Here is a 26,414-nt window from a genome sequence, read left to right as displayed (position 1 = left end):
CACTAACTCCAAAATGGGAAGGTCCATTTCAAGTTTTACCCATCACAGAAACAGCCATTAGGACGCAAGAAGGAGGATGGACATCAGATTAAAAGGGCCTGTTTCTGCTCCTGAGAGATGATCTCCCACTACAGATAAGTTAAGAAGACATCAGGAACACCATAGAACCACATAAGCTATAAGTTATAATAAGAACTCTGTTAGATTTATTATAAAATATTTAATTGAAAAGTTTTTAACATTCTTTTAACTTAAGGAAATTATATTTATATATGAAGTGAAATTATATGAATTATCAAAAACATGTTTTAATCTCTGGTATTCCCTGTTACAGATCCTGTGATCTGAGAAGCGATAGAGCATTCTCCCACGCACCTAGCAATCTGGCCTTAAAAGAAAGAAAGAACAGGTTGATACAAAAGGGGAAGTAGACACCTGCAACAGTAACTGGTAAGAACAGCACAAGTAGTAAAGAAAGAGAAGAGAAGGGAGGGCAAGACCGGATCAGGAGATACTCTTGCCAAAAAGAGTCGCTGATCCTCTGCACAGGAGAGACATGAATGGGAGAGTAGCCTGTACTGGACCCCCAGTTCTATTGATCCTCCTACTTATCAGCATCAATAAAGGAGAGATACAACCGTGTGAAAATGCTATCATTCTCCATATGCAGGAGAGTCTCGGACTGCTGTCCTCAGAACACACTCAAATCCGAGCCCCAATTTTATCAACTTTTTATCGTTAACCAGCTGTATAAAGGACAGCAAAGTGTATTGGCTGTTCAAAAATATAGGGAATTTTTAAACAGAAATTAATGGGGGAATGTCCTATGAAAGAAAAATGGATCTGTTCAGAAAGAAAACTGATGAAAAGGAGAAGTAAGACATGCGGCTTATGAACCAGATTTGCCATACATTGAGACAACTATACACGATTGAAGAGGAAATATGTTAAAGAACTGATTAAAAGACTGGTTAAGAAACTAATTAAATAACTGTCAAGAGACTGTTAAGAGGTTGATGCGGGCTAAAGCCCGATCAAAATTTTAGAGGGGGGAATTGTTATAGGTAAAAGTTAAGTTAAGTTAAATTAGGGCATAGTTCAATTATATGGTATTAATTATGTTATATTAATTGTATTATGTTAAAGGGGGGGGCTTATTAGAATGTGCTAGGCGAAGGGTCCAGGATTTAGTGGAACAGTGGTCTGGCGGGGCAAGGTGAGGTCGAAGAGGGATTGGATGGAAGACCTGACCAATCATTCGAAGCCCTGCAGAAACGATTGGTCCAGAATGAACGGCGTTAAAGGGTTCTTCTTTTTGGATACTGGTTTGGTTTTGGCTCACTGTGTGGGTGCCTGGGCTTATCCTGGGTACTCCGTTCCTTGTAGCTATTTTAATAAATGAGAAACTCTTTCTCTGGAGAAAGTTTGGCCTCGTTCATATTCATAACATTTTACTACTTTAAAATTCTTTGATGCATTAGTTATCAGTTGACTTGGGTCTTTAATAGATGACAAAACATTCACACCTGAATCTTAGCCATTCCCATCAAGCATCCTATCTCTCTCAGTCCAGGGGAAAAAACAGGTTGGACCATACTAGAGGAATAGATAAGCCCTCTGAGCTCATACAGAAAAAGCTGCATTGGATCTCTTTGTTGTGATAACATACTCCTAAATTGCCTAGATGCCCTCTTTGGCAATTACATGCTACTTTGACTTTAAGATACTGATCTTCTGTCATTTTAAGCAGCTCCTGCCGGGTTCTCAAAGAGATAAGTTTGGTAAGTGTTGGCAAACACTTACTAAGATCCTGACACACCAGTAAGTGTAGCACAGCCAGCCAGTCCACAAGACCATCTCCTGTGCAGAGTAACCTGGGTGTGAGGCACCCACAGGGTTGAGTTTATTCTAAATTTGAACTTTTCCTCAGGAAATTGTTTCCATATTCTCTTTGCTTCTGCATACATGCCTTGATGGTCAAGTGTAAGGTTTTTTGTGTTAAATGTCCTATGAAGTCTTTCCCATCAATTGGGTCAATGGCAGAACAACATATCTGTTCTTTGCAAGAATTACGGGATGTTTCTAGAGAAGTAATGACAGCTGATTGATTTTCTTCATCTCCTCTGTTCATGGTAAATATGCATTTCTCAGAGAATAACTCAGGGATCTTCCCATCACAACCTTCCTAGGCAGTCAGTGTTTCAGTTAATGCAGGTTTAAATCACTTCTAAAAGCAGATTAAAGGTTATTATTTGTTGATAGGAAAGATAGTAGTACCGAAGTGCAAACGCTCCAGTTAACTCTTTAGTGGAGGAATCACTAGGTGTGGGCAGAACAGTAAAACTGGCAGGGTGAATTTGCTAAATGTTACATTTATCTCTCCAAAAAAAAGCCAGTTAAGAAATAAAAAAAGTAGTCACAAAAGTAGTTTTACCTCCTACCTCTGACCTTAAAAGGAATTACTATAAAGTTCATTTCTTAAGTGTGCAAAGTGCAAAAGATTGTCTCCCTTCTCAAAAAATCTCTCAAAACCCAAAACCCAAAGAAAACAATTTGAGAAACTGTTCTTGCTGCCAGGAGAGTCACAACATTTCATACTTTTTTCAACCACCAAATCCTAGGGAACTTTGTAAACACAAATAAAATTTCTTTCCTTAATACCCATATCTCTAAGAAAGAACCAAGATATTATACTCACAGGTTTGTACAGCTTGAAGCATTAGAACATACAGATCATTCAGTTATGACAGCATAAAAAGTTTAGTTAGTTATTAACAGTAAAATATTTTAAAGCTCTAGCTGATCAGAAGGACAAAACTTTTTCCTGTTAACAGAGTAAATGCTAGTGGACCTTTTCCTAAATTTAAGTTCCATCTTGATGTTATTTTGATTACTTAAGGAGGATCTGTCCCTACCTCTTTGGTGCACTGCTGCACAAGGTTCTTTTGGCATGAAAATATCTCTGTGTACATCTAATGCAAAACAGCAGAGGACCAGAGGAAAGGGAAGCACAAACCCTCTGGCAAACACGGTTCTCAAGGACATTCCTCACTACTGTGCTCAGGACTGCAAATCTCCAGAGAAATTTACCTGTGCATTTATAAGTGGCAATATGAGAAGGGTCTGTAGGTGTGATAAAAAAGGACCTGGTAAAACCAGAGAGATGCTGGAGTAACTGTAGGTACAACACTGTACATAGGAAATCCCTCCCTGACATTGTTGTATTTACTTTTAATGCGTCTGGAAGTTGACAATCTGTGCATGCCTCCTGGATTTTGTTTTGAAATAAAACCCTGGAGACATTATTAAGTCAATAGTGAAGCTGAAAGGTCCCAGTAGTCCTGAAGCAGAGACTCCTGTAAATCTTCGAAATGCAGTTCAGAGATATCTCAATGCAACTAAAAGTCACCAGAAAAATATATAAATAAGTAAATAAATAAAAGTCATGCACCTGATTATCTCCCCTTGAGCTTTTAATCAAAATGCAAAGATTATTGATCCTCACATTTGGATTTCACATGCATAGTATAGCAAAGATAACATACAGTGAAAACAACACAGGACTACGATATTGCAAGGCCTGATAAATGAAAGTTAAAAATGTGGCACAACCTCAGCAAGGCAGTGAAGGACTCAGATCAGAAAAGTAGGTGATGAACACTAGCAGAGCAGAACAGCATGTTTAAAGCTGTTGTGGGGTTAAAAAGACAGTTTCACTACAATCAAGTAGAAGTTTAAGAAACTTCAGGGACACGGAAACTGTATTTATCCTAACAGAATGAGCTATGAGGGGAAAACAGAAAGAAGATGTGCAGTACATCTAGGCTGTTCACAGAGGACTCATCACTGTGCCTGTCTCCTCTATGTGTTTATTCCAAAACTGAGTATGAATTACTTCTAATAGGAGTAAAAGCCCAGAAGACCAATTTGATACAGCTCAATTAGTTTATTGATCAGAGCTGTGAAACCACAGCCAACCAAACCCATAAAGAATGTCTTACCAACCTCTGCTGGGCTCTTCCAGTGGTTTGGTTGGAATAAAGTGTATTTTTCTTGTGGTGAGTTACATTAATAGCTTTGTTGTTATGAAAAAAATCTGCAGAAAAAAAATCATCCTTATGACACTTACTAAAGAGTGAAGTATTGCTGGCAAATGTTGTACACAATTTAAAGATGCATTGATATTTTATTATTTGTAATTTTTTGTAATTCGTACCATACAAAGCCCTATTGCAAACTTATTTTTTGTGCTAGAGCTTGAGAATCATCAGAGTAGACAGAATAGACAATTTACCATCAATAGCAGAAAGGTCTTTATCAATCAATATTTAAAAACAGCTTAGCTAACAAAAAAATGCTATTTGCTACTTGCAGAGGTGCAGGTTAGGCAATTTCCTGCAGGACAGGCAGATATTACAGAGTTTTTGTAATTTTTGCATGTTTTAGTAATAGGTCGTTCCCCTCAACACTATTGACAAGGTAAATACATCTGCTAATGATAAAAGTTTCCCAGTAATTTCTACCCTATGACTCCTTTCTAGTTGCTGAAAATATCAAACTTTTGAAGTATTTGTGTTCATGTTGCATGTGGGCTGGTTGGTATGTTTCTTTATTTGGGAGAATTTTCCCTGAAATAATCCAGAAATTTTCAGGGGACAGGGCAAATATTATTTTACACATTTTAAAAGTCTTCTATAGGTAGCTATTAGGTCTGTTCTATGGAGCAAGAACTTGACATTTGTCAAGGTTGATTTCTAAGGTAAAAAAGAATGAGATTTTGTTTTTGCTGATTCTAGGAAAATTTCTCCAGATTTGAAAAAAACTATAAAGCTTTTGAAGTATTATTAACTTGATTATGTATGACTTGATAAAACTTATTTTTTCTGTCCTCTGAAGATGCTGTTGTTTCTGCTTCATAGCTGCTTCATGAACTATAGCCCTGTCCTTGTTTTCCCCAAATATCCATCCTGGGGATTCAGATGTTTAAGAGGATATTCCTGACTAGAAGAGTATTCCTGTGTCTGTTGTTGCTCTTGCCTTTTCAGAGGTGTTGTGGCTTCAGACTCTGCAGCTGAGTTCCCATGTTTCCAATCAGCTCCGACAAATGAGGGAAAATTCTAGCAAAGAGGTTGAACTGATTGGACTCAGGGAAGGTAGGAAGGGACAGGATAGATTAATAAAAAGTGAAAGGAGGAGATTAGACAAGGAGGAGGAAAGGGAGAGACAGAAGGAACATGGGAGGGGAATAAAGATAAGCTAAAGAGAAGATGAGTTGAGAACAGTTCAAATCCACTCTCCTTCAGATGCTGAGCGGTTCTTTGATCACTCTGCTGTACATTCCCTTGCCATAAAACAAACTCTGCCAAGCTGCCAGCTACATGGTTCTGTCTCTCTGCATGGTGACCCATACAGAAGAGAACAACTTTCTGCAGGGATGGCCTAATCCTTCCTTTCAAGCATTGCATTGCACTGTGCTGTGTATCTGAATCCCTCCTTGATCCTGTGAAGAGGAGAGGAGGCTCATGAACCAGGCTCCTTTAGGAAAACACTTTGAATAATATATACACAGGTTTCCACAGGACACATTTTTTCTATCACTTCCGGGCATTTGAGAAACTTTGATTTACAATTCTAATGCTTTTAGCAACAACTTTGGTCAGAATATATGTGTATCTGGGCAACTGTATTCTCCTTGAAGTTAGCCTTAGCTCATTTTTGCAAATATATGAATTTTAGGCTCCTCTGTTAATTAAAATAATTCTGTATACTTTTGAGATTTTTGTTTCTCTATCAAAGTACCTTGTTTTCACTGACCTGTTTTGTAATTGAAATATTACTCTTTGCAGGCATGCTTGGCTACACTACTGCATTCACTTCTAACAAACATAGCCTCCCAAATTCACAATATCTCTGCTGGACTGCTTACAGCTTCTTGTGTGAATGCATAAGCAGCAGTCCTGCTGTACTAGTCAGACATACATTTTCAGGGGAACTGACATTGAAGAGAGCTAATTGTGCTTAAGTTCATCATAGGAAAGTCTATTGTAAAAACTGGAACATAATCAAGTCACAATTAGGAGAGCAACTTGCTAAATTTCTTCCATTAAAAAAAGTGATAAGAAAGCATTACATGGAAATTCATTATTAATGAACTAATGCATAGAGTACAGAAGAGCAATTTGTAAATTGATTTTAAAATCTAAATATTTTTATATAATGGGACAGCAACACAGATAACTTTTTGAAACAAATACTTTAAAATTTAAACAACCGAAAAGGAAAAAAAAACCAAAATTTCTTTACAACAGATCATGTCAGCTAACAGGATTTTTCACTCTTTAGTAGAATTTCAAGGATGCAGTAGACAAATGATGAAGGTAGGATGATTTATAAAACTTTAAAATAGTCATAGCACATATCTTTTCTATATAATTAAAGACAGGGTTATTATTTGCAGTGACATAATACATAAGGAAAAGAATGGTAGGATATTGAGAATGCTAGGGACAGATGATGTCATTCAATTATCTCTCTAAGGCCTATGGGATTGTCTTTTCCCTGTTTTATTGTCAATGACTGGTCCCTCCAGCTGCTCCTTTACAACTTTGCCTCACTGTAGCACTTTTAGATATTTTTCTGCATGCCTCTCCTAGGGATCAGGAGTCTCAGAACAATCATAATCCCTGGCATAATGTGGGAGTCTCAGAATGAGGGCAGAATTGCTGCATACAAATCAGGATGGTTGGTGAGCCTGCACAGCATCCATCTATCACACTGCACTTCCACGGGGCTGCACCATATATCTCACACTAACCACATTCATGGGGCTTTGTCAGCTGTCATGTCAGTATTTTGCCTATAATTTTTAAAATATAAAGGGTGAATATTAGTCTGAATTGCAAAGCTTTTCAAGAAAAGTAGATTGAAGGGACTAGCTAGAGGTTTAGGCAGCAAAACATGATCTATGACTTCTGAAGCAAATATGATACAACCAAGTTTCTGCAGCGTTGTACAATTTTCTTCTCCAGTATTTACGAGAGAAAAAACCTCCTTCTATTTAGCCAGACAGTTTTTAATGGCAGCATTTTGTGGTACTTGAAATTTTTCTGTTGGCCCCTATTTTGTTCTCCAACTCCTTAAGATCTCCAATAGGGACCTTCTAGAAAGCGAATGAGGAAAACTTCCAGTATGAAAAGCTACCAATTTTTATGAAGATTGGAGAAAGATGCTGAGGTGAATTAGAACTCATTAGCTTCAGTGCCACCTGCTGGGAAGCAGTCATTTTTATTGGTTTTGTTGATTGATAATATTAAATAGTTATAAGTATTTCACTCAGGCCTGTCCTGCTCTTGTCAGATAATTATTTCTGCTTGGACAGAAATCTTACTAATCTGCACATTTTTAAGATGCATTCTTTATGCTTGACAAAATATCCTGTATGATCTTCAGACCCAAGTGCAATATTTGCCCATTATCCTGGATTATTGTTCCTCACAGATTCCCTCAGTCTAGCACTTTAATTTTTCGCCATGTTTGCATGTATTTTTCTTACTTTGTTTGATGCATGCCATTCTTATAAGATGCTTCTAATGAAAAAACCCAATTCATTATGCATATTGTCCCTACTTAAATTGTATATAAAAATCTAATGTAAAATTTCCTTTTCATGTTTAGCTTTGTTTTTTGGTTTCCTCTTTCCCCTAAATTTCTGTCATCTAATCTTTTTTCTTTTTCCCCTGCAGGTCATAGTTCTTTTAAATTCCCTGTGTGAAGCAGGGTTTTGGCACCTTTTGGAAATCAAAGCATTGAATTAGATATAAGAGGGACATACATCTTTCCTAATGGTTCCTGAATGCTACAATGTAATTGACTACTGTAATATACCACACCACAAGGAGGAATATTTTTTTCTGTAGATGGTGCCCTATGGAAGTGCTACTTTACCTTAGAGTGAAACAAACAGACTCTGTTGTCAAAGGACAAGGGGAAAGTTGATGAAAGGCACCAGGAGACACCAGGAACCTGGAAAAAAACCTACAGCAATTCATCATACTGTTCAGAGCCTGAAGCCACATCTGACTTTGGTGGAGAAGAAGTTTCCAAAATTGCCAGTCCTAGCCATTGCATCTCATCCCAGGGTGGAGCTCTGCCAGTCTGGCACAGAGGAGCTCAGGGCATGGGGCAGTTGATCTCAAACTAAGCAGCCTCAGAGACTGGGTTGCGCCACCCTGGCAGCAATACTAAAGACACAGGTCAGATGTCCCATGGAGAACACACTCAGCTGTATTGTTTGTAAAACCTGCTTTACCCCAAAGCCCATTTTTAAGGGAGAGCATAATAAGAAACAGTGAACTAGAACAACAAATGGAAGATTTTCCAAGTGAATACATGGCTCAATGAGTGCTGCAGCACTATGACAGCAGACATCTGTTGTGGATCTGCTGTCAGCTAGTGATTAGCACATTTCTCATCCTTAGTGACAGTGAGATTCCTCATACCTTTAAATTGATGCAATTAAATATCAGGTGTGATTGGTACAAACAGCATCTTACAAGCATGCCATCATCATACCACCCTGATGTTCTATTGATTATTTTAGTGCATCACCGTTTCTAGAGGAAGACCATCAATTTTACTCTTGATCACATCTGAACTCAGATATTCAAGGGGGAGTGGCTATGCACATAAAGGTAATTGCTTTTTTTTTTTCCTGATTAATGAGTTTCTGTACCATAGAAAGATTTATGACATAGCTGAAAACAAGAAGGGAGTATTCCTGTGGTAAAGTGACTGTATTTATTCCTATTATTTGGGGAAATTTGGATGTATTCAAATGTTATTTTTCAAGTTAATCCTTTGATACTCTGTCAACTACTGGCCCTCAGAGCTACAAATAAACCTTCCTTAACCTGAGGAAATTATGGTGGTTTGTTGTACATGGAATGCTACTTGAAATATTTACAGTGCTTATGGATTCATACATGAGAATATTTTAAAGTTGCACTAGGCATTTCAGAGTTTGAAAAACATTTTGAATCACACTATTAAAAACAGGTCTAATATTTCCTTCTCATTCACAGTTTTGGGGACAGCAGGCACAATCTTTCCTGGATTCCTCTAGATGATGAGCACATAAACTGGATAAATCTTGTGACACAGCAATTTATGCTGATAGACAGTCCTAAGGAAAAGAAGATTGAAAATAGATACTTCCTGCAAGTATCATCACCCTGAAATGTATTCTTTTCTAAAGCCACTACACAGTTCCTGAATGTCTATAAGTTCCTGTGATTTAGCATTCTCTTTGTCCCATTGTATATAGAATCAAGCTGTTAGAGAGTTACACAGCTTTCTAGCATTGCTCTAGTGCTAACAAGATGGAAATACTTCATACTAAAGGGCAGTCTTGTGCCTCAGACACCTGGGGCCAATTACACTGAACAATCACAGCTTACTGTGATTTAAAACAGGAATCAATGTCACTGAACATTTTAAGGGATCAGGGTCTGTGCTGATAATTCATTCAGTCTGAAAGCATTTGGTATTTTCTCCTCCACTGGATCTTCTGAATTCAGGAGACCTGAGCTGGCGGCTCTGAATACAATTAAAATGGTCTCAGAAAATGTGAAAAGAACCATTTGCCCTGCCTGTTCAGAAGAAGAAAACACTAAAAGTTTCACTTGAATGCTTTTAATATTGGCTTCTGTCAGGATTTCCCGTGTGTCAAGAAACCTAACTTTTAGTAACTCAAGCAGGAACAACCTGAAATCCTCTTTGCATGTAAGAGAAACCAGCTATCTTTCATCTATCATTTTCTAGGGGGATTTGCATGCAATATATTTTTTGCTATTAGAAATTATGCTTGTCTGATAAGATGTAATATAACCTGCAAAAGGCTGCAACCATAGTTTAGAATACCATACTCACATTTTCTAACTTTTCCAGTCAGATTGTTCTGTGTGTTTTCTCTATACATCAAAGAATATCCTTAGATTATAGATTGTGCAGTTTGCTTGAATGTAGGTACCCTAAAAGCCTGACTGACAGCTCTAGAGTCAGCACAGCACACTTGAGAATAAATAAAGTTTTAATTAACTACCAGTCACTGTATGCTGAATTTTTCACCATAGGTTTGCTATTTTCTATAAAAACTGTTCTAATGTAGCAGCATAAACATCAGTGGGCTACCAAAGATCAGGTTCAGATGTGAACAGTGACACTTAGCAGGTTTAGCATTAATCCCTTGGATTTGCTTGGGATTAATCTCCATACTTTTAATACATGCTTGAGAATATTCGTTAGGTTTGTGATAGAGCAGGTACCTGTGATTTCGGCCTGGCTTCTTGTCTTAAGTTGTATGTCCTTTTTGATTTTGAATGACAGAAATGACAGAAGTGTATGTTTTAACAGATTTGGGCCTAGACTTGCTGCCTCCAACTTTTTGTTTACTCCTAATATCTTCACGCTTGCTAACCCACAGAAGCTTAAAATCTTAAAAAAGGAAAAATTAAATTAGAAATTTGTAGTTAGCATTGCAATTTTTTTCTTTTTCCCTTGGCCACAAAAGCAAAAACCCCGAGATCTCCCAAGTGAGATTAAGCACTTGACATCAGCACAAGAAAAAGGAGGCATATATGCTACCTCTTCTCTAGTGGTGGACACTGGTCTTGGATCTGTACTGCACAGTCTGAAGCCATTTGAGCAACTTATTTTGGCAGCTTTCTAGCTGTAACCAAGTCATTTAAGCAATCCCACTATCCTGTGTGGCATCGCATCTCCAGCCCTGCTGCACTGCCCAGAGGAATTTGGCTGGAATGGGTGGTAGGATTATTGTTCTCCACTCCAGCTCTCCTTAAACAGTGCCTGCCACCCTCCCTACAGCATATCTAAGTACGAAGAATATCTGCCTTTTAGCTCCTGCAGTTTGCAGCCTATGATTTCTGCATGAACAGCTACTGTGAGGAGTGTGGAATAGAAAGGCAGCCTGCACACTGCAGCAGCAGAAGGGCACCTAATGCAGCTATGCCTGTTTCTTTCAAGGAGAGCAGCCACACAGAGCCCTGATATGACTCAGAGCCCTATTTAAAACTCTGCTACCAGCAGCACAAATGGAGTTGGCATGAATTAAAAATATGTACTATTGAAAGTATTTGATTACAGTTTTACTAAGGAGAGAGAGGGAGGTTGGATAATTTTCTGACCATTTTTGAAATCAAGTGAGAAAACATCATTCTGCTTGGCACCAGCCTCAGCCCAAACCTGCTTTTACTGCTCTGCCTAAGGTCAGGGTTAAAAACAAGGTAAGGGTTCAAAAAACCACAAAGCCCAGAGCTCCAGGAATGTTGCAGAAAAGAAAGACATGCCAAGGGTTTGCCACAACATGGCTCCCTCCACACCTTTCTGCATGGCTCCAGCCTCATACCCATGCAGCTTTTACTGCTCTGCCTAGGGTTAGGGTTCTGAAAACCACAAAGCCCAGAGCTCCAAGCACACTGCACCTACAAAAGGCATGCCATGGGGAACACAGGACCTCCAATACATAGCTTCCTCCTCATCTTTCTCGTTGGCACCAACCCCACCCCCATGCAGCTTTTGCTGCTCTGCCTAGGGTTAGGGTTCAGAAAACCACAAAGCCCAGAGGTTCCGTGTCTGTGGCAGTGGAGTTGGAACTAGGCGATCTTTAGGGACCAGTCCAACTCAAGCCATTATTTGATTCTACGATCATAACTCCAGGTAAAGTGAGAGCTCCAAGCTGATTTCTTGTAGGGGGATACAGTATGGGTAAATGAAGGTGGTATAGAATGTAATCTTATCCCCCAATGAGTTGCAGCTGGACCAATTACTAAAGATTAGGAGCAGGCCTGATCTTAACAGGCCACAGCTGTAGCCAATAAGAACAAGTGGTATAAAAGAGTGGATTGGTGGGATTTGGAGTTGGGTGACTATTGCAAGGACCAGGAACGGTCAGTGCTCAGAGGAGCTGCCTATGAGAAGTATCAAGGAGGCATGAAACTCTGAGGATATGGAACCCTTGCACTATAATGATAATGGAGCTCTTGCTATATAAGGCAACAGTTTCTCTTTCTTCAGTCTGGCAGAAGTACTTTCATTTTACAGTGTTCTGTAGTTAGTCTAGTTCTACTTATTATAAATATGTTGGTGTTTAATAGAGCTGAAAAATGCTTTCAAACTCTCCAAGTGTACTAAAGGTTCTGTTTTGGGTGACAGCTGCAAAACAAGCCACTGTATCTTATAATAATAATTACTCTAATTTAGTTCTGTCAGCCTACATGGGGAACCTTTGAACAGCTCCATCTCTAATTTGATCATGACATTATTTGAATGAGGTCAAGATTTCATCCACAATGGCTGCTCTTCTGCATTCCCTGACCAAAAACCAAAACCACTAGAAATTTCCTTGAGGAAAGAGAGCAGGTGATCTGCTTTTGTGTTTGACTTCTTGCTGCTTCAAAGTATTTTTAAGTGTTCAGGTTGGTAAGTTTTCAGGAAAGTTCACACTGCCAAAACTCTTTGCAAATATTTAGCAATTCATTGCATATTCATGAAAAACTAAATATATTTTAGGTCCTGATGCTTCATTAACAAAACAAGAAAACAGACTGCATCATTCACCCAATATTTAAAATAAACCCATCAAGGAATTTTAAAGTGATCTTTTTTCCCCCTTCACTCATTATTTTTAAAATAATCTCATCTAAGGTTTGCATATCATTGTATTTTTACTCTTTTGCATATTTTAACTTGTTTTGAGGTTCTGAGTGAATCCCTTCTTTCTGCCAAGAAACAAATTAAAAGTCATTGGATAAAAATATATTAAGAATTCTATGCATAGATATCCCCATTACCAGTATCAAAATTCAAGTTCCCAGAATTGACAGCCTGAAAATCTCAGTTGCTTTTATGTTTCTTGAAAAGAGAGGTTTTGATTTAAAAAAAAAAAGTGAAACTAATATTTTTTTCCTTGTCAGTCAAGTTTCCAGGAGTCAGACCATTTGACTCTTCTGTCTGCCATTGTTCTCCGTGGATAACAGGGTGCTCTTTCTGTATCCCTCACTCATGCTAAAATCAATGATCTACCTCTCTAAGCATGACCAACTATATTGGCTCTCACTGAAGAGACTGCAGATGGTCTCAGAATTATTTAACTGTAGTTTGTTATGCACTTCTCTCCTGTTGGCAGTATCCAGGCAGTATAGCTGTATGGGGATACAAGGTATGAAGTCTTCATGGGTGCTATGAAGTACTGCAGATTGTTTTCTGTACTATTAAAGGTTTCTGTAAGCAGCTCATAGCTGTCACATGGGCTGTTACCAGTATTTATTTCATGCTAGGTCTCTGTCTAATTTTCAAGATTTTGGTGACAAGTTCTTTTGTTGCCAAGTTACCTGAATAGCCATCACAGAATATCAGGGTAAGACCATGGTCAATAAGTGTACATCTTGAACATTTTGCTCTAGGGACAAAATTTTTCTATGTGAAGGACAAAAATCTGAGTGGTTGTTCTGAGGTGCTGGGTTTAGCTGCTCAGGGACTATTAAAAATCACCAGTGTCCTCACCCTTTCTTTCAAATGGAAAAAAATTAAGACAGGAATTAAAAAATATGCAGTGAGACATACCACAGAGCTGAGTGAAAAAGAAAAATTGCTACTAAAGACTGACACATCCCTGGACATGCTTCTCCTCCTGGGAAAAGACTCAGAGAATGAGCAGAATGAACAAACACCACATGACAAATGTGTAATATATTGAGTGCATTAGTAATCACAAGATGACTGTGAGCCCTTGAAGTGATGTGGTCAGGAAAAAAAAAAGACAACCAAAGTTGAAAGATGCAGCAATTCAGGGCAGATAGGTAATATGCCAATAGAGGCAGCAGTAGCATACCCAGTTCTGGTCTCCATGTTTAACAAAGGTTATGTTAAAGTGCAGCCAATACAGGCTGTGAGACAATCAGGGAAATGAATTTATTTCTTCCAAGAAGACAAATATGAAAATCTGGATTATTTAGGTGGGCAAAACCCTACCAGATATGATTACTCTGGACAAGTACATAAGAAGGTCAACTAAAAACTTGGGAAAGCTAAAAGTTTTCTCAGCTATGCTGCCACATGACAAATGACCCATCAACCAGCTTGAGGTACAATTTAGGAGAAAGTTTCAAAGATTTGGGGCAGTGCATTTTTAAACCATGCTTTCTTGATGGGAAAAGGGGAAACAAGGAGCATAATCAGGTTTAAGCAGAATACATTTAAGAAAGGGTTTACCTGACAACATGATGACTGGACCTGGTGACCTGGACAGATCTAGTTCCATACCTGTATTTTGCAGTCATAATTTTTAACAAACTAGACACCGGTTCCAATACATCACAAAAATGAGTACTGTGTAAGGGAGAAGAATATACATAGATAAACTATTTTAGTCCTCTTTAAAAAAAATGTATTTCTTCTTAATAAGTTATTTTTTATAGTTTTCTGACAGTGGACTCAAATGTCTGATGGCAGAAATGGTGGCAAGTGTCAGCCCTTTATTATCCTACAGTAAAACTTTTATTCCTTTTCTCTGTGAATTTCCCATGGGCAGCAACATGCAACACTGACTCCTTCTCCTGCTCCTTCTTCTATGACCAGCCAACACCTCCCTGATCAGCCAAGCCACTCTTTTATAGCACCCATCCTTATTGGTCATAGCTGTGACCTATTAAGGGCAAGGCTGATTCCACTCTGGTAATTAGCTCAACTGCAACTCATGGGGGCAAGGTTGCCTGTGGCATCATCTCTATTTTCTTACAATCCACTATCCCACAGTTTTCTATTATTGTTTTTTAAACTGGTCATTCAAAGATGCTTATTTTAAGGCATTCTGAACCCCAAATGTATCACTTCTTTACAACATTGCATTAAATATTTTGATTGAAAATACTGCTTCTCCTTATAAACCTTGTCTCTCTCGTGACCTTAGATTGCTATAGAAGTACTACTACTCAATAAGTTAGGAACATAATTCAATTTTCAGGAGACCCATCTGCCTAGGTAATGTCTGTACAAGTGAAGCTTGCTGGGTAGCTCAGAGGCTATCTGTGGCCACAGGAAAATTTAATTTCTTTTGCCACAGAAAAAATTTAAACACTCTGACAATGATAAATTTGGTGTCAGCAAAAACATGCACCATATTGTCCTTTAACAAAAGAAGAGTCATGAAGTTCTGGAACATCAGTTACTATTATTATGGAAAAGAGGATGTTGAAATGTGCATTATAATTTGGCTGAAATAAAAATACTCAATATGAAATGTTTTACAAGAGACTTATCTGTAAGACAGGAATTCTCACAGTCACAAATGGGATAACAGTTTGATGAGGGTGTTTCAAATGAATGGAACCAAACAAATTCCAAATTAGCCTTGGATTTTAATGGAAGAAGTTAAGTTCTTCACTGGGTTAATCTAGGAGAAACTCCCATTCCTTCGGCAAAGCACAAGTGCATCTATGTTAATCCTTTCTTTTCACTTTTGCTGCTTTTGCAGGTCCTGACGAAGACATTTTTTTATGAATAGAAATTTAAGTAATTCTTCTGAGTGAGGATAAAATTTTTTATTTCACCTCACTGATGGATTTTAGCATCAATGTCATTGATATGTGTGACACTTAAACTTGGCATATAGGCAGCTTGAACAGTGAAATGCCAGTGGCCTAACAGCCACATGTTCAAGACTAGCTGACCAACATCTTCTGCAATGGATTTAACACTGTAAGACTTCATCTTCTACAACCCAGCAATGTGTTACACCTCTGTCCCCTAAAACTGAACCTATGCTCTCATTTTGCATTCTTCATGATAGAACCTCAACTTCTTTCACAAAGCCAAACTTTGCATCAAAGCCTTCCATTTATCAGCTACTATTTCTTCAAATGCCCTAATCCATCCGCAGATTTGCTACAACGTTTTGCATTATTCACTTGGTCTGCAGCAGCTTTGGCATAACTGTTAATGATAATATGACACAAGATTTCACACTTTTACATCTTTTATAGAAATTCATCAGGCTGATAAATTTGATTATTGCCTTTATTGTAAAAAGCAATTTTATCTCTTGATTTTTAGGTGTATTAAGTAAGTAATTACATGTAAAACGTGCAAGGGCAGTCAACATCTAATTTGAACATGAAATGACCACTGTGGCCTCTGAAACCTTCACCTGCAGATGGTATATGTGGAAGGGGTAATTGCACATGTAAACAGATGATGACCGCTTTCACATTCAGAAACCCAGCATACACATCAGTAATTATAACTGCAGGCTTAGCTTGCTTAAAATCAAGGTGGTGGTGTTTCATACAGACCTGAACTTCTTTCACAGAAATCATCAGCAACAGATGAATGCAGACAAAAAGGTAATTTTTAAAATTAATTGGACTCCTGGGCAGCAATTGAGGTGTGATGTACATAAATGTCAGAGTAGAAAATAAAAGGTAAATGTTTAAGGAAAGTTATTGCAGCACAGCAATTGCAAGTGAAGCCAAAAATTGAAAGTCCCCCATCCAGCAAGTTATCACAATGGACAATGACAGAGTGCTCAGGTCAATAGAAAAAAATTGAAAATAAAAAAAGTTTTGAATGAATAAAAAAATCCCCCAAACTGAACTGCTGGATGTTAAAGTACAATTTTTAGGCTAGTATCCAGCTACTGGCTCAAACTACATGTGTTGAACTTGTTCTGAATACAAGGGAGTCTCTACATTCTTTGCAGTTGGGTGCCTGGAAAGGGTTGAGGTTTTTCATCTGCCAGTAGAGATACCCCATGTCATAATTTATGCCAATGACAAGCACTGAAATAATCACAGACTCTGTATAGCAACCTTGATGGATCAGCAGATCCTTTGTTTTTCTTTAAGAATTATAGCAAAACTAAAGACAATATGGTAGGTTTTTTTTAATATTTTGAGACATTTTTAGTTCAGGGCATTTGAATATCGGTCACACAGTTTTTATATTACAGTATATGTTTAAAACTGTGGGGAAAACATAAAAATGAATGACAAACCAAATCAACCCAACAAAACCAAAAAGTCAAACACCATTAACTGCAGAAGAGGTACGATTTATCCATGTTATATGGATATTTTCATAGGTTTAATATAATAAATAAGATTATGATATTAAACCTATGAAAATATCCATATAACAAAACTGTGAAAAGTTGAAGAAGCAAAAGGAAACATTTGTGGCTTATTATAAAAGCAGTAATTAAGATTGGTCAAAATATAACTGTGTATGAAATAAATATAAATTACAGTCTACCAACACTGCCCAAGAAGTAGATGTATGAAAGCTTTAGTTTTTAAAAATAGATACTATGTCAAAAAAACAAGGAGTTTGATAAAGTTCTCAGTAAGACAATCGAAAGGAAGAAAACTTTGGGCAAACATTGTGAAGCTATTTTTTTTACTCCTCCTCAAACATAAGGAAATGGATGGTCTCCTTATGGACATAAGTAATAATTTTATTTTCTGTTCTGAATTTGTATGGATGGCCGTATTAGCTTCAGGGGCCAACAGAATCTGGGCTTCTCAAGAAGGGGGTTTTCAGAATTTATACCTTTGCTCAGCTCCCTCTGGTGTTAGGAATGGAGTTTGGCAAGGCAGTATTGCAACCCTGCAAACTACTTGTTTCTAACCAGACACTCTGCTTCCTTTTTCATCTTCATTACCAGCTTGTGCTGTAACCTCCTACTCTGAGAGAAATAAGAATGATTTTTAAAAACCAAATTCATATGCCAAACCTCAGTTTTTTACAGACAGCTAATAGAATTGTGAAGAAGTGGGAAAGAATGTTGGCAACTTATACACACTGAGGGGCTGGAACAGCCTGACAGCTTGGTTGAGATGAAGTAGAGACACACAAGTATTAGATGTTAGAACTCAAGCAAATTATAATTCAAAATACCAGACCCCAAAATTGTAATCCTCAAATGCCCCACAGAAATGGATGCCTATAGAGGATGGACATAAAATCTGCCTTAGTTTTGACAGCACTGGACTTAGCTTTCTCCCACTGACCAGCACCACGTTACCTGCAGGAGCTTTCTCCCTCCATGTTTTGCCAGGTGGGGAACCTGACTTAGCAGCATTTGTACATCATGGTTATCCAATTTAAATAGCATGACAAACATGAACAGCAGAAGGGGTGGGTGTGCCAGCTCACTTTTGTTCAACAAATCAGCTACTTGAGCTTGGGTCATGCGTGGATTTTAATTTCTTTGTATTCATACAATGTTCTTAAAAGAAAACTTGGATTAGTATAGGGTAAAGGGTGATATGGTTGGAGTTGTGCTCATGAACCCCACTGCTGAATCTACTCCAGGTTTAATACCAGGTTAGAATGAGATGATCCTCTCTCATGGGATATTTAAATGTACAGACTGAAGTGTTCAAGGCTTTCAGCCTGAAACATTACTGTCCCACCAGCATGTGACCAAATCCTTCAGGTGGTGATTAATGACAACACTGAAACTTCTCCAAAGACATTGAAGACATTTAAGTCCATTCTACCTTTCATTGCTTTTGTTGTACCTATGAGGCTATGACCTGTATCTCTTAAACTGTTTTTGAGGTGGAAAAAGACATTGTCTTAAGGGGGAAAGGTTAATGAAAAATATGCCATTATAGTAATAAAACACCATTTGCACAATTGCACATGCCCATATTCCCGAACAAATGTAGAGAGATACTTTTAGTGTTGAGTAGAAGGAAAACATTGTTTTAAGGGTGTGGAGAAAAATAGGGCCCAAAAAAAGAAGGGTCTTTAGTTCTAATTCTCTCTCTCTCTAAGAGATTCAGATTTTTAGCAGGTTGAATGTGACCTCTGATGGGATAAACAGAAAGAGGTTTCTTTCCATTCTGAAAAAAGAGTGCTAGCATAGTAAGATTTCTAATGGATAAGGTAGATTAAATGTGAGATAAAAGAGTGAAAAGAAGGAGTGAAACTCTGGAGTGATAGAGTCAGATGATGAATAAGGTAGCTGGGTGAAATGTTTGGTCTGGTTGTGAAGGAAGCAATGCATAAGGGGAAACTATTGCTTCCTTCCATTATTCTCTTTGAAGTTCATTATTTCTGTTTTCCATCCTGAGGTGGAGAGAGGGCTATTTCTTTCTCTCATTTTGCAGTGAACTTCTTTCAAAACACTTTCAGTAGCAAAATCTCAGATTTCTATTTCAAAATGATGTGATTAGCCAGAAGGTGACTTCTGGATCTTTTGGGAAGAATTAAGAGATATTTGTATTGCTTCTGTTCTCCCATTCAACTTTTCTGTCAGACATCCTAGGGTAGCTGTTAATGAGGGAGATGCATGGAGTTAGTCATCAATGGTTTTGGTAGTTAGGTATGTGCCTGACATATAAGTATGGCTATATTTCAAGGTTTCCAAGTTATATTGACTACAGCATGAAAATATAGTGCTCATAATGAAAAAGGGTATGGGAATGTATACTGAAAGGAAGGATGGCAGGAGTCACAGAATAATTCATGTACAAACAACTCATGCTAGACCCAGATTTTAGTTCCTTAAAATAGTGGCTCTCAGAAAAATCACTTTGAATATATTTCTGTTGCTGCAAATTTTCTCTTAGTATACAACTGTAAGTAATGTTTTTAAAAGACTCTGCCTGCTATGAAATTTTCAAGTACAAATAACCCTACCCAGTCAAAACCAATTACTTCAGGGAAGAAAGGTAGACTGTTATTCACTGAGTATATTTCCAGTGAATAATTTGTATTTTAACATACTCATTTTTGTCTCAAAAAATAGAGTTATTCTGTTGGGTTTTTTGGTTTGCATATTTTTTTTTCAAAAATGGCAAAAATAATGATAAGGGAGGAGAAAGGTTTTTTCACTTAAATATTAATACTGTATTTCTGTTCAGAATTACATGGCGGAAATACCTTGGGTGGGAGAAAAAATAACCAATATACTAAACCCCAAGTAAAAATATTATTTGTTTGAACGATACAAGATTTAAAGAGCTCTAAACGAGTTACACAAAATAAAGATGTGTAAAGGCTTATCAGTAGCAGATTGCAACTAAAGTATGGATGATGATTTAGTGTTTTTATCTCCGGTCATAAAGAAAATAAATAGATAAAATAACCTGCCAAGAGTAATAGTTTCAAAGATAGCTGCCAGTATCAACTCACTTTCTGATTTCAGATAAAGAAGTCATTTTGTGCTTTCCACACTTTTGAGATTTTCTTCTATTTGCTTCTTTAGTTAAAGAAGCTGTATCTATGCCATAACATAAATCAGTAAATGTGCATGTATGCAGGCGCAATGTATATATACTAAACATATATATTTATATTTTTATTTATTTAAACATATATTTTAAAAAAAGGTTCAGAAAATAGTTTTGCAACACATTGGCATCCCAAATTTAAAATGTAGTTCTCTCTACTTTTATGATAAGTAGGTGATTAGAAGCTGGGAATGCAAAATGTGCCTTTAGTTTCTTTTAAAATGCTATTCTAAAACATAAATATCTAATAGAGATTTGAATATTTCAGGAACCTTTATGTTCTATTAAAATTTTGCAGAAGCTACTGTTCATTTCTCTGTTGTTTTCTTGTGCTGTTACATTTATCCTACTGATTGTGATAATTGATTGTGATAATGTCTACACTGCTTGAGTTGCATTTATCATTACTGATTCCTCAGTGAATGTTACTTACATATTTGCATAGATTATTTTCTCATGTTCTGTTAGAGAGGTATAGTCAGACAATGAATTAAATTAATACAAAAAGTTGGGTATACATTGGTATATACAGGTATATATAATGTTACTTCAGCTGCAGTACATCATAGCCCTGAAGGCAGACATGGAATCCTTGAGCAAGAATAAACAGGTAGAAGCAGGGCTTGCGTATTACCTGGTTATACTAATCCCTTCTCATCCTTTCTGTTCTGGACTTTTGAGGGCCTTAGAACACTGGCAGCATAGCAGAGGAGAGTTTTCTACAGTTCTGCAAAACCGAGGTGAATCACTTTGCACTCTCCTGGGGTTGGTGGGTGAGCATGGTGGCACGGATGCAGCTCAGAAGAGTGGGAACAATGCTGCTCAGAGGGACAGCTTCTCACAGAGCTGTTTGTTACCATGTAATGTGGGGGAAGGTGCAGGGATGACTTTGTTTACTCAGAGCAGTGCGAAAAGCAACAATCTGGTCCTACAGCAACTGCTTGGAATGCATGGGGGGAATTCTGCAGCATTTCAGTGGTGGCTGCTGCTGTGTGAACTTAATGGAGGTATAGTACTGTGTCAGGAGTGCTAGGGTGAGCCACAGGCTCACACCTCTGTGGGAGACTCCACAACCCCTCGGGGCAATCTGATCCAGGGCTCCATCACCTGCACAGTAAAGAAGCTTCTCCTCTTATTCAGGTGGAATTTCCTGTGCATCAGTTTCTGCCCATTGCCTCTTGTCCTATTGCTTGTCACCACCAGGGAGAGCCTGGTTTCATCCCCTTGGCACAGTCCCTTCAGATACTGACAGACAGTGATGGGGTCCCCTCTCAGTCATCTTTTCTTGAGGCTGAAGAGGCCCAGCTCCCTCAGCCTCTCCGCATAACAGACATACTTCAGGCCTTTAATTGTCTTTGTTGCCCTCCATTGGACCCAGTCCAGGGACTGTGTCTGCATCTGGAGAGGCCAGAACTGGACACAGCTCTCCAGATGTGGCCTCTCCAGGGCTGAGGGGAAGGATCACCTCCCTTGACCTGCTGGAAATGCTCTTCCTAATGCATCCCAGGACACCTTTGGCCTTCTTGGCCACAAGGACACACTGCTGGCTCATGGACAGCTTGTTGTCCACCAGGACTCCCAGGTCCTTCTCTGCAGAGCTGCTTTCAAGCAGGCCAGACATGGTGTGGCCAAAGTGAGAAATACATTTTGAGTTGTAGTTGAGTTGAAGATTTCTACTCTTATCTTTACCAATAAATACACCATAAATGAAGGCTATCAGCTTTGGGATTTTAGGATTATTGTTGGCAGTGCTGCTTTACTCGTGCATGTCAGGTTACACTGATCTTCACAACAGTGTTAGGTTCTCATAAGCAAAACACTCACTATGGCAGTGATTTCGTATGTAGCCTCCTTAGCAACTTGAAGGGAACCCTGTGCTATTTTTTTTTTCACTCCACTGTACCCTGCCACATCTGTTCCTAGGTGACTTGAAAAGTGAACATTGTTTCCTATTATAAATCAAATACATTGGATAGTAATTCAGAGCTGGAAAGGTGTAGCATGTTTGAGCAAAAATAAAGTTGCCTCTCCTGAGTGTGTAAGGCAAGCAGTGCAGCAACAGGCCACTATTCTGCCTTTTCCCTACCCCCCCCAATTAATGAGGTGGGTTGAGCGCTGGCCTGATGCCAGTGCACCCGCTAGAATTATTTACTCATTTTCTGCTGCAAGATAAGGATTAGGAGAAGGGCAAAAGCAGGCTCAAAACTTTGAAGAATATAAAGAAAAACTTTATTAACAGAACTAAAAGAAGAATAAATAAGAATCAGAAAAAAACTATCGAATGCAGGGTGCCTCTGATGCTTGGAAATGATTGGCATCTGACTCCATGATTCAGAAGTGCTGAACAATTGCTTTATTAAAACTATACTATATTATATTAATACTATACTATATTAACAAGATACTATACCAAAGAATACTAAAGAAAAACCCCTGACTGTTTTGAGACAGCCAGGATACAGCTTGGACCTAATAGGCCAATTAATATAAACAGCTATCACCAGAATCCAATTACCAAATCCCTTCAGGTAAACAATCTTCCTTACACATTCCACATGTGCAAAAACAACAGGAGCAGAGAATAGAGATAAGAATTGTTTTCTCTTTCTCTGAGGTTCCTTGCTGCGATTCCCAGGAAATATTCCTGGGAAGTTGTGCCTGCCTGCTCTCTATGAAGAGAGTTGCAGCTACAAAAACCTTCAGAACACTTCTCCCCCCAACACTACTTTCCTTTCCCACTGGTAACTTTGAGACAAACTTTGGTACTTTCAGTCAGTTTACCACTTCTAAAATAACCTTTCTTCAGTTCACTTAGGGAGAGGAGTCTCTCCTGCCATGCCGTGGAGACTTTTCCATAAGGAACAGTTCTCTTGTGATTTTAATTTTCACAAATAGCAGTTGTCTGGAAATCTGCAATTGTGAAGCTCCTCCCACAGTTTGGTAGTCTTCCCACAGCTACCACCATGGGTCATTTCCCCTTAATGGAGTACAATTTTAAGGATGAACTGTTCTAGTCTAGAAATGAAAGTTCTCTTTTTTATGTCAGAGAATAGGGAGGAAACAGGGAACAGAGGTTTTCTTCTTCCGTCCCTGGGGAAAAGTTTCTCATCTCTCTCTGTTCAAGCTTCTCACTGGATCACAGCTACTTCAACATCTGCTTGCTTCAACACTGGTGCCTCTGCTCATGGCTGTGGTTAGAATGCTACATTCCCCCAGTGCATTCCATGAGTTACAGGAAAAAAAAAGTCTTATGTATCAATTATATCTTCATCATAGCCTTACAAGAGAATTTCAGCCCAAGACTAAGGCATCTCCTCATTCTCCTCCCATCTGGGATTTGAGTCCTTCCTCATTGACCTCCATGTGTCTATGTTGCTTTCTTCATATGTCTTCACCCTCTCCTTTTCCTGCACTCAAGAGAGGATTCATGTCTGCAAGTTTCATCTGCGCACAGAAGGAGTTAATATCTCACCCAGGCCTGTGGATGGTGATGTGATCTCTGCCAGGCAGTGGCCTCTCTGGCTGCATGGCTGTTTTCTGGCCCCTGCTGGGTTCAATCCCATCTGTGGAGCTGCTTTCTGTTCAGGGCTGCCTCTGTTTGTAGCCACATGATTGGTCCTGTTGGGCCTGGAGGAAGCTGTTAGCAGTCCTCACAGAGAATCACTTCCATAACTGATGGATTTTCTCATTCACTAAAAACCAAGCTGTGTTAAACCACAACACTAGGATAAGGAGCAAAATTTGTGCTTACATAAAATGGGTACAGATCTGGCTGATAGTCAGGTTACAGTGTAAACAACATCCCTTTTCATGTGTGGTTCACAGCAAGTGTTCAGAGAAAAGGAGACAGAAAGATTACAAACTGCACAAAATAAATATTAATATCGGACAAGTTAGATTATTTCACAGTATCTAAGTAATCATGAAGTTTTAAAGCTCTGCTTGCAGAAACTTCCCTGAGATGTCTCAGGACCTTTGGCAAACAGACTGATTGAGAATAGTACAAAGAATTGTATTTTATAAAGGAAGAGAGTTTGAAGACAATTACTACAGAAATGAGGATGAATTTTTAATCAATAAATGAGTAGATAATAGAGTTTTAAGATTGAAAATGACTGTTTTAATTCTGTACCAAATTCTCCGTTGGCAGTTTTTTCTGTTTCTAGAGTCCAGCTTATTGAAATATGAGCCACAAGAATCCAAATCTTCAAGTCCATTGCAAGGTCAGGATTCAAGACTAATTTTTCTCAATGACTATATGCCTGATCCTGTTTGTGTGAGTGTATGTATGAGTATTTTGGGTGAAATACAAAGCCAAAACATTCTGAATATTAATTTCAGCTTATACAGAGTTTCTTTTTTAGTGTAATTGAAAGGTTTTGACCATATTTTGGCTTTTTAACTTTTTAAAAAAATTCCCATATGAATATAATTCTTAGAAGACAAAAATTTTCATTACATTAACATTTAAAAGTGAAAAATATTTTATGTGTTGTGCTGGTATATTTTCTGACATTTTAAAGGAAAATTAATGTTTTACATAATGTTGACATTTAATTAAGTCATATCTAATGCAGGCATAGATAGAGATTATGTGGTTATTTTAGTGGGAAAAAACAATTTCTGTCTCAGCCAATGTGATATTTTCTGTTGAACTTTATATTGCTCTATACTAAACACATCTACAGAAGCATACCTCTCTTATCACTGTCTTTCAAAGGTGAATTTTAAAAAATAGATTTGGCCAGCTCAAACCAGAGATTGCAAAGAAAACTATGATATACAGAGCAATAATGGCAGAAGGACAAAAGGGTACTGAGAAATGTCAGTAAAACACAAAGGATGTTTTGATAAAGATAATGACAAGGGTATTCTGGTCTAGCACTGGTCTAAAGCCTGATCTTCATAAGAACATTTCAATAATAATATAGAAGAGGAAAATATTTATTAAATAAAATACTACAGTTCCTGCTTTACAAAAAAGCCAGATGATATAGCATATCAGAGCACAGTGATGGCTACCAGGAGGGGCATTTGCCCTTCAAGACCACATCTGAGACATATCCTCTGTCTTGTCATAAGGAAGAGGCTGCAATACCATGCAGCCCCATATCAATATTGCAGCTGTTGAATCAGGTATGGCATAAGGGTAAAAATACTTCAGTTCAAAAAAAACAGAGATATGCGTTAAACCAGGACTAATAAAACCAGACATTTGCTTAAAGGAGCAAATCCAGACAATCTTCATGCAAGACTTTTAACAGAGCTGTCTGATGATAACATCCAACTGTTAGGCTTGATTTTCAGTGTGAATTTTCAACCTTCAAAGCATTTGTGTAGTGCCAGATGTAAATAGGAGATTCTATTCCATTCCAATGTAAACAAGAAAAAAGTATAATTATAGATTTGTCAGCCTGATAATGATCTCAGGCAGAATAATGAAACAGATGCTGCAATCCTGTTTTGTTTGTAAAGGTAATAAAACTGATGGAACATACTTAGTCTTCTATAAGGGATTTCATTTGGTAGCACATGACATGTTGATTAAGAAATAAAATCAGCATGGTACACACTGAAGTGATTAAAACCTGGGTAAGTGAAGGGTCTTAAAATATTACTATAAATGAAGAATCATTCTTCAGATATTTGCCTACAAGTGCCATCGGCATCAGTATTTGACTCTATTATATTTAATATTTCTTTTCAGTTCTTGGAAGAAAATACACAATGATACTGATAGAGTTGCAGATGAAAAATGTTGAGAGTGTAGTGAATAATAAAAGGGAAAATTTTGGTGCCAGTTGATCAAGACTATCTGACAAGTTAGATGCAAACAAACAGCTGAATTTATATACAGCTAAGCCTAAAGTCATTGGCCTAGCATGAAAAAATATTATTTCATATAAAGCAGGAAAACTTTTCAATTCCAAGGAGCCAAAGTTCAGATGAGCATGAGCTGTGATGTTATTGCTCTCAGTATTTGTACAGAAGGAAGGAAGCTATGTCACCTTTGAATATTTCTACTTCAGAGCAGTAATATGTTCACATCTGCTGCTACAGACACACAAATAGTTTAGAGAGGTTACATTATAATCCTTGGGA

Source organism: Geospiza fortis, unplaced genomic scaffold (assembly GCF_000277835.1).
Source record: "Geospiza fortis unplaced genomic scaffold, GeoFor_1.0 scaffold53, whole genome shotgun sequence".
Lineage (NCBI taxonomy): Eukaryota > Metazoa > Chordata > Aves > Passeriformes > Thraupidae > Geospiza > Geospiza fortis.
The sequence above is the reverse complement of the archived record's forward strand: the minus strand, read 5'-3'. Positions refer to the sequence as shown.